The sequence below is a fragment of the Ambystoma mexicanum genome, chromosome 8, assembly GCF_040938575.1.
Source record: "Ambystoma mexicanum isolate Mex_15411 chromosome 8, UKY_AmexF1_1, whole genome shotgun sequence".
In the NCBI taxonomy this organism is placed as follows: domain Eukaryota; kingdom Metazoa; phylum Chordata; class Amphibia; order Caudata; family Ambystomatidae; genus Ambystoma; species Ambystoma mexicanum.
The window spans coordinates 1,727,800,481-1,727,813,723 of record NC_090929.1 but is presented as its reverse complement, the minus strand read 5'-3'; the positions used below and the strand labels follow the sequence as shown (position 1 = coordinate 1,727,813,723).

General features: G+C 45.0%; 1 protein-coding gene across 1 annotated transcript in view; it reads left to right on the top strand.

Moving 5' to 3' along the window:
• Positions 1-4,074: 4,074 nt before the first annotated feature.
• Positions 4,075-13,243, top strand: part of LOC138473373 (zinc finger protein castor homolog 1-like) — a 50,203-nt gene continuing 41,034 nt past the window's right edge. Inside the window, exon 1 of the mRNA XM_069612062.1 lies at positions 4,075-4,320. The gene's annotated coding sequence lies outside the window, so the exon portion shown is untranslated. The remainder of the gene's footprint in view (positions 4,321-13,243) is intronic.

The window sequence follows — 13,243 nt, the reverse complement described above, 5'->3', positions numbered from 1 at the left end:
GAACTCTCTGCTCCCTTGAGTAATCTCGATGCAAAAGCAATTATAGCTTCCTGCCCATCCTTCTCTTGAGACAACACAGCTCCTAGGCCTACGTTGCTGGCATCCGTAGTGATGATAATCTTGTCATTGGTACAAAAATTCTTTAATGCAGGAGCAGAATTTATCGCATTCTTTATAAAATTGAATTCATTTTCACATTCCCCATTCCATTCAAACAATTTCCTCTTGAGTGCCTCTCGTAATGGAACAGTGTGGATGGCAAAATCCTTGACAAATTTTGAATAGTACTCAGCCATACCAATAAATGTACGAATCTCATTTTTGTTACTCGGGCTCGGCATTCCCACAATGGTGTTGACTAATTGTGGTTTTGGAAAAATTCCTTCTGCTGTAATTTTATGTCCCAAATATTCAATTTCTGTGCAATTTATCTTACATTTGTCCTTGCTTAAAGTCATGCCTGCATCACATAATTTTTTTACATACATGTAATAATCTCTTGTCATGTAGTTCTTGAGTGATAGCATGAATTAATATATCGTCTTGAAAACAAATCACTCCTTTGGTATTTTTGAACATCCCATGCATAACCTTCTGGAACACTGATGCTGCCGACACTAATCCGAACGGCATTCTTTTAAATTGATACAAACCATCAGGAGTTATGAACGCAGTCAATTTCCTTGAACTTGTGTGAAGTTTAATCTGATGGTAAGCAGATGATAAGTCAAGCGTTGAAAATATTTTAGAAGGTCCAATAGTAGAAACAATTTCTTGTATATTTGGTAAAGGATGGCGATCAGGTATGACACATTTGTTCAACTCACGTAGGTCAACACAAATTCTAAGTTTTCCTGATTTTTTTCTTATCACAACAAGTGGAGAAACCCATTCGCTGGCATCAATACTTTCTATGATTCCATCTTCTTCCATTTTCCTTATTTCCTTACTGACTTCTTCTCGTACAGCTAACGGAATATTTCTTAATCTTTGAGCTATAGGTTTTTGGTCTGGTTTGAGTAATATCTGATGAGTATAACCTTGAAGACATCCTATCTTATCTCGGAAAACCTTTAGCAAACCAGCTTTACCTATAACATTGCCACCATTAATCGATTCAGAATTGCCACCACTTATAGACAAAACTGATTCCACGCTGGTGGAATCCACTTTCACTCGTAATTTACTCTGGTGGGTCCAACTGAGTAGGGCAGTTTTCCCTTCACCAGTGATGTATATCTTGTCTTTGGCAACTCTGTTCTTAAATTTCAACTTTCCCCAATGCCAACCGATGACATTGATCTTCACACCTCCATATGCTCTTGGATTGATATCTGTCTCATGTAAAAACTCATGTTTGATCTTGTTCCAAAATTGTCTTGGCAGGAGCGTATATTTTGCACCAGTATCAATCATCATACATACTTCATTTCCATCAATAGACACCATGGCCCTGGGACTTTCCAACACTTCTTCATCATCATCATCAGTTATGGTACATACGCAATCCTCTTGAATTTCTTTCTCACTGCGATCACTATCAGAATTGTCTCCTATCCAGTTCATGGCATTGTCACGTGATCTGCAACATTTAGAGAAGTGACCTTTCCCTTTGCACTTGCTACAAATGATCTTCAATGCTGGACAATCCGGGTCATCAGCCCAATGATTCACATTGCCGCATCTATAACACCTTCCTTGGCGTTTTCTTCCAACTTTCCTTAATTGATTCTCTGGACTGTTTTTCTTAGAAACCTCGTATGATGACCCTTTTTGACCATATTTGCTTGATCTTTTGTCCGTTCTCAACAAATTGTATTGTTTGGTGACAGATCTCCTCTTAATGATATCATTATTGATCATGGAAATTGACTCCTCATCAGGTGTATCATGCATTTTACTATTGCTGCTTCCTATTTTTACTTGTTTCATCTTATTCTCCAATTCTTTAACACACTCTTCGGTGTGTTCTACTTCTTTTGCCACTCGGAGAACAATGTCAAGGGAAGGATCACTTTCCGACCACAATCTTTCCCTCACTTTGCTACTGCGACACTCTAACATAAATTGGTCTCTGAGTCTCTCATCCAGTTGCTCATTGAAATTGCATGACTTTGCTAATTTCCTCAATGCAGTGACAAACTTTTCCACACTTTCTCCCTCCTCCTGTGTGCGTTTGCCGAACTTGTAACGTTCTAAAATTATGCTCACTTTCTTTTCAAAGTGTTTGTCAATTTTTTTTACAGCTCGCTGGTATTCATTTAGGTCCACACTCTCCTCTTCTGGTAATTCTGGAAGTGTTTCATATTTTTCTTGTCCAACAGGACCTAAACAGTGCAAGAGTAATGACTTCCTCTTCTCTGCACCACAATTGGGACCACAAATCACACCTGCATAATGTTCAAAGGACTTTATCCACCTCTTCCAAGGCAAAGCAGGTTCATCAGTGCTGGGCATAAAGAAAGCAGATGGAGGCACACTGCTAAATGCCATGACAACTTGGTTTGATGAAAACCAAAAAGTGTATGTATGATTCAGTTAAGGACCACAAGGTGCAAAACTGTGCAAGTTCAAATTCTGCTTAAATGCTGTATGTAGGGCACAGTAGTGTCCAGAAAGCGTGATGTACTCAGCACATCCTACATAATCCTTGCCATTGTGCATGTATTTAATTTTGATTGAGTAACTGTGTTAAATACATCTCTTGTAAGTAGAGAAATGGATCCTTAATATCATTCACAAGGTTAATGTTCACTTGTGTAGTACTCAACATGAACTATTCCTTGAACTTGTAATGTAAACCCAAACAAGTAATTATGCCTTTGATGATGACGTCAGTACTTTAAATGCTTATAAAACGCCGGTTTGCATTGGAGAAAAAAAAACGGCGTACTGTGCCTTTAATGACTCCTTCCTTCTTCGGCGCATTCAACGCATGCGCGAACTCCGATGAGCAGTGTTCACGGAAGAAACCGAAAGAAAGGCTGGGGCGGCTTGGTAATGTGTAGCGCGGCCCAGCACATCAATCGAGTTCCACATAAAAGAAAGGCTGGGGCGGCTTGGTAATGTGTAGCGCGGCCCAGCACATCAATCGAGTTCCACATATGCCGCAATGGAGCGAATGGGACGCAGCGCCAGCATGATGCGTTTGGGACGAAATGCCGAGCGTTACCTTCAGGATCTAGAAGACGGAGCCGCTGCTACACCCGGGCATGAGCGGAGCAGCTCCGTACACATTGATGAGGCACAAATAGAGCCATCCTCGTCGCCAAATGAAGTGGACCGGGACGGGAAATTGTATAAAACAGCAGGAGACGTTTATATAACGTATGTATATTTATTGGATACTACATATAATAATGTAAACAAGTTACAAGTAAGAAAGGAGGAGGGAAGCTGCTAACAGTAAAGAGAGCTGGACAGTTATGGTTCAATTGCAGTCCTCTCTTCTAGAACTCTATTGAGACCTGGGTTCCAAGTGTTATGATTCTACATACTATGATGTAGTCGGGCATGTCCCACAGAGATCAGGCAGCTTCAATTAGAAGGTTAACATACTACACTCACCACGCCTGGTGTGTTCCTTAAGGCCACAACATAATTATTCCTGAGTGTTAGTGACTTAATTGGAGTAAACCCGTTTATGGTGTACTAAACATGTCAACCAGGTCTGCTTTTAGCTACTGGATTTATAGGCACTATGTCCTTCACCAAAGTGCTTTTAAAAACACCCATTTGCAAAGCTAACTGCGTTGGCTTGTGTATAAGTATTAAGCCTTTGCCAGGCACTGCTACTAGGTGCCCAGATACTTGCACCATTTTGCAGCTGCTACCATGGATGGCCAGTTAATACCACTATGGCAGTTCCTGGGAAATGCCTTTCCCAGCCTTCGTAAAAGCCTAAACGGTTGGCATTGCCAATGCTTGTTTAGTGCGCAGCTGCGATTCGAGCTCCATTGTCTGCGCAGCCTCTTTGCTGGAACGCCTTCCCTGATATCTGCGCATACCCTCTGGCCACGTTAATGTTTGCGCATGCTCTGTGTACTTTACACTTCACCTCTGCGCATGTGCTCTGGCCTCTTCGACGGCGTCGCCGGTATTTTCCGTATGCGCATGCTCACTACTACGGCCCTTCATGGCGCCCTCTCCGAGCATGCGCGTGAGATAAGTGTCTTACCCTCTGCACATGCGTGGAGGATCCCATGACATTCCCCCCCTCGTTCCCGTTATTGCTGGCGAGGGAGCGTCGCGTTGCGTCAGGGTCTCCCCCACCCTTCCTGCAGGTTCCCCTGGAAGCAGCGCCCCCCACTGCGAGGAGAGGTGAGTGCTCAATACTTGAAACACAACCAAAGTAATGAGGGTCCACCTTTGTAGCGCCCCCCCACCTCCCCACCGCAGTAGGCGCTTCTCTGCCTCCCCCCCCCGAGTATGTGGGGCATATGCCCGCTCTCAATCAAGTGCGTGGACTCTTGGAGGTTCCTTACTATTGCCGTGCAAGTCCCCCCCCCCCCCCATACAGCAGGAATGCCTGAGGGGGCGGGGGGTGGGCCCTGGAAAGCGCAGGGATATTAGGGGGGCCCAGAGGCCTTGCCCCGGGCCATGGCCAGCGGCCCAGGAAGCAGCCAATGCCCAGAGCAGTCACTGGCGGAGAATCGAGGGGTCTCCTGGGCGGAGGGGAGAAGCAGCCTCCAAGCCTCCCTCTATGTTCTGCGCCCCTGTGCGCAGTGTGGCCCGGAGTGTCTCTGGGAGAAGGTGGAAGAGAAGCCGCTGTGTGCACAGAATAGCCAAGGAGATTCCGGGGAGGCTGCAGCCCAGGAGTTCTGCTTTGAGAAGGAACGAGAGTCCCTGGGGAAAAGAGGAGTCAGGGCTTGGGACGGTGAATCAAACTCTCAGGAAGAAATCAAAGGTAGGGAGCAGAGCAAATCAGAGCCCCCAATGCGGCCGGGCCCACAGCGGAGGTACTTGCTACATTAAAGCAGTCAAAGAATTCAGTGGAGCCTCAGAAATGTAATGTTCTCTAAAACAAAGGACATGGGAAGGTCCTCGCAGGATGGGGAGATTGCGAAAGGGCTGCGACTATAAGACATTCCTCAGCAGTAGTGAGGGCAAAGGCTGTCTGGAAGCAATACCAGCCGAGGTAGTCTGAAAACCCTGGCTTTGGCTAACTGCGCTCTTAAAGTACAAATGGACAATCAATTTATTTGTATTTGTATAGCGTGCAACAGCCCAGGGGCATTGTGGCACTTGTTACAGAGAATGAGCATACTTGGTTATAGAATTATACAGTTGTCATATACACTTATTGACAATTATATATATGTACATGAATTACATTAGTTATATTACAATATACAGTTTGAAGAGAGTTAGTTTAAGGATTGTGGTTTTGAGGTTCTTGCGGAAAGCATGGATGGAGGTTTCAGCTGAGGGTTACGGGGAGTGAGTTCTATAGTGTAGGTGCTATGTATGAGAAGCCTATCCCTCTGGCTTTGTCTCTACGGATGTGAAGTTGGTTGGTATAGTGAGTTCTAGTGGGGCGTGCAGATGGAGGTTTCACACGTTGCGTCGTTGAGGTCTAAGGCCGTAACCAGCTCCTCCGCCACAAACTGCCACAGACTGCCACAAACTGCCACAAACTGCAAGCCTCTGCAAACTCTGGCTCCGCGAACGCTCTGCATTGCAGTGAGGCTTTTGAGCTAAAACTCCTCCTTCCACAGCAAACAGGATAGACCAGGGGTGCACAACTGATTTTGACAGAGGGCCGAAAGTACCTTACATGAGGGCTATAGTGGGCCGAAAAGTAAAAGTGGGCGGGGCGGTAGACGGGACATGTCAGGAGGCTTTTTCAACCCCCAATTTGTATTAAACACATTGAAAAAGATATGTTTTTGAGGGGTAACGATTTTTATTGCATTTCAAACTTACATTTTGTACTACACATTTTCCATTGCTATCATTTATTTCGATTTAGTTATTGTATATCGTCTGTTTAATTAAATTATATATATTTTATTGACCCTTGATTGGACATTCCGTTATTTTGGACTGCTATAGTTTGCTGTTTGGGTTACCCAAGAGGAGTATGGCCTTCGTTGAGTCAGGTTTCCTCAAAAAAGCAAAGGATGTACATCTCCTAACTGTGCCTGTTTTAGCTTTATTATTGAGTTCACTCTTGGAGTGCAACACTATGCCCCATGGCTCCCATCCCCAACCAAACACTATGCCCCATGGCTCCCATCCCCAACCAAACACTATGCCCCATGGCCCCCTCACCCCCAACCAAACACTATGCCCCATGGCCCCCTCACCCTCAACCAAACACTATGCCCCATGGGCCCCTCACCCCCAACCAAACACTATGCCCCATGGCTCCCACCCCAACCAAACACTATGCCCCATGGCTCCCACCCCAACCAAACACTATGCCCCATGGCTCCCACCCCAACCAAACACTATGCCCCATGGCCCCCACCAAACACTATGCCCCATGGCCCCCACCAAACACTATGCCCCATGGGCCCCTCACCCCCAACCAAACACTATGCCCCATGGGCCCCTCACCCCCAACCAAACACTATGCCCCATGGCCCCCACCAAACACTATGCCCCATGGGCCCCTCACCCCCAACCAAACACTATGCCCCATGGCTCCCACCCCAAACAAACACTATGCCCCATGGGCCCCTCACCCCCAACCAAACACTATGCCCCATGGCTCCCACCCCAACCAAACACTATGCCCCATGGCCCCCACCAAACACTATGCCCCATGGGCCCCTCCCCCCAACCAAACACTATGCCCCATGGCTCCCACCCCAACCAAACACTATGCCCCATGGCCCGCTCACCCCCAACCAAACACTATGCCCCAAACACACTCAAGCATGCACCCATACAGACCTGAACCCCCCACCCCCCAAATCAGCACACACACAAACATGCACCCATACAGACCCGAACCCCCCACCCCCCAAATCAGCACACACACAAACATGCACCCATACAGACCCAAACCCCCCACCCCCCAAATCAGCACACACACAAACATGCACCCATACAGACCCAAATCCCCCACCCCCCAACTCAGCACACACACAAACATGCACCCATACAGACCCGAACCCCCACAAACATTCATAAACATCCGACACACCCCCCCACCCATCCGACACCCCCCCGACCCCCGCATCTCAACATGCACTCAAAATACATTAAAACACAAACATTCAAACACATCCGACACCCCCCCCACCCCCGCATCTCAACATACACTCAAAATACATTAAAACACAAACATTCAAACACATCCGACACACCCCCCCACCTCAACATGCACTCAAAATACATTGAAACACAAACATTCAAACACATCCGACACACCCCCCCACCCCCGCATCTCAACATGCACTCAAAATACATTAAAACACAAACATTCAAACACATCCGACACCCCCCCACCCCCGCATCTCAACATACACTCAAAATACATTAAAACACAAACATTCAAACACATCCGACACACCCCCCCACCTCAACATACACTCAAAATACATTAAAACACAAACATTCAAACACATCCGACACCCCCCCCCACCCCCGCATCTCAACATGCACTCAAAATAAATTAAAACACAAACATTCATACACACAAACATAAAGCAAAACAAACCCGACACACAAACACAAACAGACCACTTACCGGAGACGTGCTGGAAGGCAGGCAGGTAAGCTGGAATCGCACTACGGCTGGCATGGTCCAAGGCTGAAATGCCTTCCGGCATCAAGCCTTATGGGCCACGCCAGCCGTAGTGCTGCTGGCCCTCCATTGGTGCAGCACACACGCATTACGTGGCTCGTAGGAGCGACGTGATGCGTGTGTGTGCTAGCCAATGAGGGCCAGTGTTTTCACCGGCCCGGAAGACAACAAAGACTTTCCTAATGGAGGGCGGCCGCGGGCCGCCCTCCATTAGGAAAGTCTTTGTGCCTCGCGGGCCGGTCAAAAGGGCATGGTGGGCCGCAACTGGCCCGCGGGCCGTATGTTGTGCACCCATGTTCTATACCTAGAGAGTTGAGTACATTGGAGAGGTTGTACAATGTGGGGGCTGTACAGGAGCCTTGGGGTACTCCACAGTGTATAGTTGTGGGGTTGGCGTTTGCTATGTTTAAGAACACCTTCATAGCTCTGCCTCCCAGAAAGGAGGTAATCCAAGAGGCTGCTTGTTTTGAAAATTGAGCTGCCTGAGTAAGATGGGTGGTGAGGGTCTTATGATCAACCAGATCAAAGGCTGCCGATGGATCAAGAAGGAGGAGGAGGGCAGGCTTACCTTTGTCCATGATCTGGGTGATTTGGTTTTTTAGGTCTAGTAAGGCGGTTTCTGTTCCATGACCTTTACGTTATCCAGATTGTCTTTTACCCAATATGAAATTGGATTCTATGTATAGTTGGATCTGGTTGTGGGCTGCCTTGTCCAGGATTTTAAGGAGGAAAGGGACTGTTATAGGTCGGTAGTTGTTGGACTGGGCTGGGTCCAATGTCGTTTCTTTTTTTTTTTTAGAAGGGGCCGTACCCAGGCTTCTTTGAGACTTATCAGGAACAGTCCCTGTTCTAAAAGAAGCATTGATGAAGGCAGTTAGGGAGGGGGTGAGGTCTTTAGAACATTCCTTAATAGCTTTAGGGGGGGGCATATGCCTCCTTTGCAAAGAGACCGTTTGAGATGTTTGTTGTCCGCTGAAAGAGGCGCGCTGTGTTGATGTCCGTTGGGCCTTCTAATTTAATGTCGACTACGTGATTTGGATAGGCTTTCATTTACGCCTAGGTTATAAGATCTCATGTGTTCAATCCCAATCAGATGTATGTTAATATCTCCTATATGTATAGGTTTATCTTAAGTCTGTAAGATTTAGTTTTTTCTGTTTTTTTCAGTTTCATTGTGACTCATTTTTGGATAAAGCAATGTGTTGCATCGTAACCATGACCTCTGTAGTAATGGATATTATATAATATTATGATGAATTTGTGAAAACTGATTTGGTATTTTAATAATTCTTATTCTGAAACTGTATTTGTATTTTTGTAAAGGTTTTTTTTTAAACCATAAACAATAAAAAAAAAAAGATGTTTATTGAGATCAATGACCTCGGATTCAGTGGTGTCTAAAGAAGAATTGAGAATGGTGGGAATCGTTATTGTTAGCTCATGTGAGAGAAGTTGTCTTTAGGTTCGGGAGGGCTTTGCAATGGTCTTGTGTTTTTTTTTTTTTTTTTTTGGAGGAGGTCTATTTGTTGAGCATTGCACACTGAATGCTTGCGTACCAAGTTTTGTCTTTGATGATCTCATCTGTACTGGTAGGGGGTGTGACCATCTCATTAAAGATGGGGAATCTCTCTTTAGCTTGCGAGTTGGCCTTGGAGATTCCGTCATTGACAGAGTTAGCTTTTCCTGTGACAATACCTTCTTTGTAATGGAGAGCTATCTGTTTGAAATTATTCTTATTTAAGTCATTGGGGTTAGTTTGCCAGTTTTTGTGTGCCTGGCACTTTTGTGAGCAGAGGGTTTGGAGCTCGTACGAGAACCAAGAGTTGCAGTGAACGTTTTTTTTGTTTTTCCTTTATTGCTTTCGAGTGGGGCTATTGAGTTTATAGCATTGGTAAGTGTGTATTTAAAATTGTCTGCTAGTACATTGGGATCCTGAGAGAACAGAGGAGCTAGACATGGGTTGTTCAGGTATGGTCGGAGGTTGGCTGTGTTGAGTTTTTTTTTTTAGCTTCTTGTTTTGGCTGGTGGAGCTTGTGTGAGAGCTTTGGATCTAGGGTCTGGAGGGGTGGTGAATTCAATACAGGTGTAGTCTGTCCATGGGTAGGCAGTGATTGAGGTAGTGGCGCATGCACAATTGTGATCCATCACCTAGTCTAAGGTATGGCATTTGGAGTGGGTAGGTGTGATCACTCCTTGGGAGAAACCTAGGTCAGATAGTTCTTTGGCTAGGGCTGTGGCAGGTTAATCTTTAGGGTCATTGAAGCCTAAGTTTAGATCTCCTAGAAGTAACATTTTTGATGTTGCTGAATCACAATGCCATTTGAATACTCTCTTAGTACAAGGCCCAAGTCTCGGGATGATGGGAGAGTGCGAAGGAGACTGGGATGAGGAAGTTTAGGACTTGGAGTAATGAAGTTTAACGGCAAGTAATCTGGGCATTACCTCCTCATCCCAGGCTATAGCATATGTGGATGTTGCAAGCTCAGTTACCTGAGTAATGCAAGACATAACTACCTCAATAAAATAGAGCCATAGGTTTATACAAAGCGGGCGGTTTCAAAAACTGCCAAACAAAGGGAACCCTCGGATATAAACCGCATGTGATATCTGCAACACAAAGAAAACCGGTGGGTGACGCACAGGTGTCTAGTGAACACCCTTTAGCAAGGAGAAAATAAAACTGCAGTCTGTGGAAGAGTCAACATAAAAGGCATAACCAAAAACAGCATACTCCAGCAAAAAACACCAGGCAGATACAAAAAAAGCTAGCATCAACAGTGGCATCACAATCACAGAGGCCCAGCAGGAGGCCTGAGTATTACCCAGACTCCCCATCAACACCATAACTGGAAAGGGTTCCCACTCAGTGGAAGAACCCTCATGGCCATTGCTAAATGACACAATAACCAGCAGGTCAGACTGTTCCCACCATGCCAGCACATGCAAATTAAAGCAAAACCACATATCTGACTTGCCCATCCAGTGGCACAGTATGCCAGTGCTGTAAATAGGGGCATCTTTTAAACTGCAACCTTTCAACCATCGACCATTGCACATGGGGAAGGCATCAACAAACAATAATCGAATATATCCCAGAAAAACAGCAAATCGCACAACCATGAATCACTCCATGCCTCAAGCGTTCAATGTCTTTGCAGACCCGGGCCAGTTTGAAAATCCTATATGTACCATATACGTAGGACCTGAAATAATACAATCCTAGGATAGGTTGACCATGGAAACCAATGGAGCAGTCCACGGTAAACCTCTCGGGGTTGCCGGCAAGGAGAATGTGTCATAATGTACACTGGAATGCCGGCTCACGTTAACAGCATTCCAGGTTCGTGAGGAAAAAGGGCAGTTGGTCTGGGCTGTGTGGCGGTGTGGCCATAGTGTCTGTTTGGTTAATAAAGACTTAGGGTAATCTACCGGGCTCACTCTTTATATCACTGGCGACAAGGATAAATGAAGACAGGCCCTGTGCGGCAATCCACACGAGCAGGACTCGGCACACCAGCGGATTCTGCCGCTACGGTCTGGTCCGGGCATACCTCCCGCTGCAGGGACACACAGCGGTTGAGGTGGAGGACTGGGAAGCCGCAGTGTGTTTCACAGCACAGTAAGGAAACAAACCACACCGGAGCAGCCTGATACAGGGAGCAGCACAACGACGTTGAAAGCTAGAGGAAAGTACCAAGCTATGTTTGCATGCCGGCATCCTTTCTGGGTTGCTAGGCAACGGCTTCTCCTTAAACGACGGCAGCAGCATTTAGCTAACAAGGAGGAGACAAACGTTAGGTGGCTGTTTAAGGCAAATCACAGGTATTTGCAGCAGTTTTGGTGCCAAGAAACATTGTGACATTGCAAACTTCAAGTGCAGTGCAGAACTGGGACATTTTCTGCTGGCCCTGTGTTGTAGCTGCAAGTGGATGGAGATGCTTGCATGTTAATTGAGATAAGGGCACGAAGTAGCCAGTGTGGCAGGGGAGGCTACATAGTCACTGACCTTTAGAGGTGCGCCAGTGACTAGTATAGTAGGGTATATAAAGCAGAACAAACTGTTCAATCACCCCTCTCCTAGTCCACCCTCGGAGATGGTCAGGGGAAAATTAGGATAGATTATCTATTTCATGTATCCAAATTACATATGAACCACAGGGTTTATGCCAGTAAAGTAGGCAAAGTAAAAACACATTTTAATCAAATTATTCAGTACACAACCATGTAGTAGGTGCTTTTCCGCAAGGCACCAAATACATTATAGTTAATATTTAAAATTAGGAAAGAAAACGTCCAGAAATATCAGGTTTTGTACCAGTAGTGACTGTGGTTAGTGAGTGACATTCATGATTTATCACAATGCCATATTATTTTTAGAATGTTTACCATATTGCATTCTGGGGAAACACACTGTGAATATTCAAGGATGATTGATTTGCAGAATAGATTATTTTTCTTTTTTAAGTGCCATGATTCAGAAGTTATGGCTTTCTGATGTCTTGATTTTTAATTTTTTGATTTTTGATGTTAAATTTTCCTTTGGGCAGGCCCTGTGTGTATCTTGACAGCTTAAAGGTAGCTGTGGTGCTGTTATTCGGCTTGGAGTAGGCAAAATTTGTTTGGATTTGCCAAGGCTATTTCTTTTATTTGATTTTGTCGTCCGTCTTTTCCCTTTGCTTGTTTTCGCGTTACAGTGGTTCACGGTGTCCTCATGGTATCGTCGCTCGCGAGTCTTTGAACTCCAGGAGCCATAACTTCTGAATCATGGCACTTAAAAAAGAAAAGTAATCTATTCTGCAAATCAATCATCCTTGAATAAAGGGAGAAGCAAGATTCGAAAAGATTATTGCACAACGCAATCTACAGAAAGGAAGAAATCTCCTGTTTTCAAAACAATAACCCTCTAGTCCAACCACAACAAGACTAAAAAAGTATCAGACAAAATTGGGGATTTGTTGAACTACCTGTCAACCTGTTAAAGCGATGTAATGTCCTGAAGAGTGCTACACTAAAAACAGCATTACACCAGGGACGGTGTTGATGTAATCTGTTAGCCGAAACATATGTAGACATCCCGCAGACATTTGAAAAACTTTCTTTTTTTGCAAAATAATTCCTCTTTTGTTGTGTATTCACTGTGTTTCCCCAGAATGCAATATGATAAACATTCTAAAACTACTATGTCATTGTGATAAATCATGAATGTCACTCACTAACCACAGTCACTACTGGTACAAAACCTGATATTTCTGGACGTTTTCTTTCCTAATTTTAAATATTAACTTTAATGTATTTGGTGCCCTGCGGAAAAGCACCTACTACATGGTGGTGTCCTGAATAATTGGATTAAAATGTGTTTTTACTTTGCCTACTTTACTGGCATAAACCCTGTGGTTCATATGTAATTTGGATGCATGAAATAGATAATCTATCCTAATTTTCCCCTGACCATCTCCAAGGGTGGACTAGGAGAGGGGTAATGGAGCA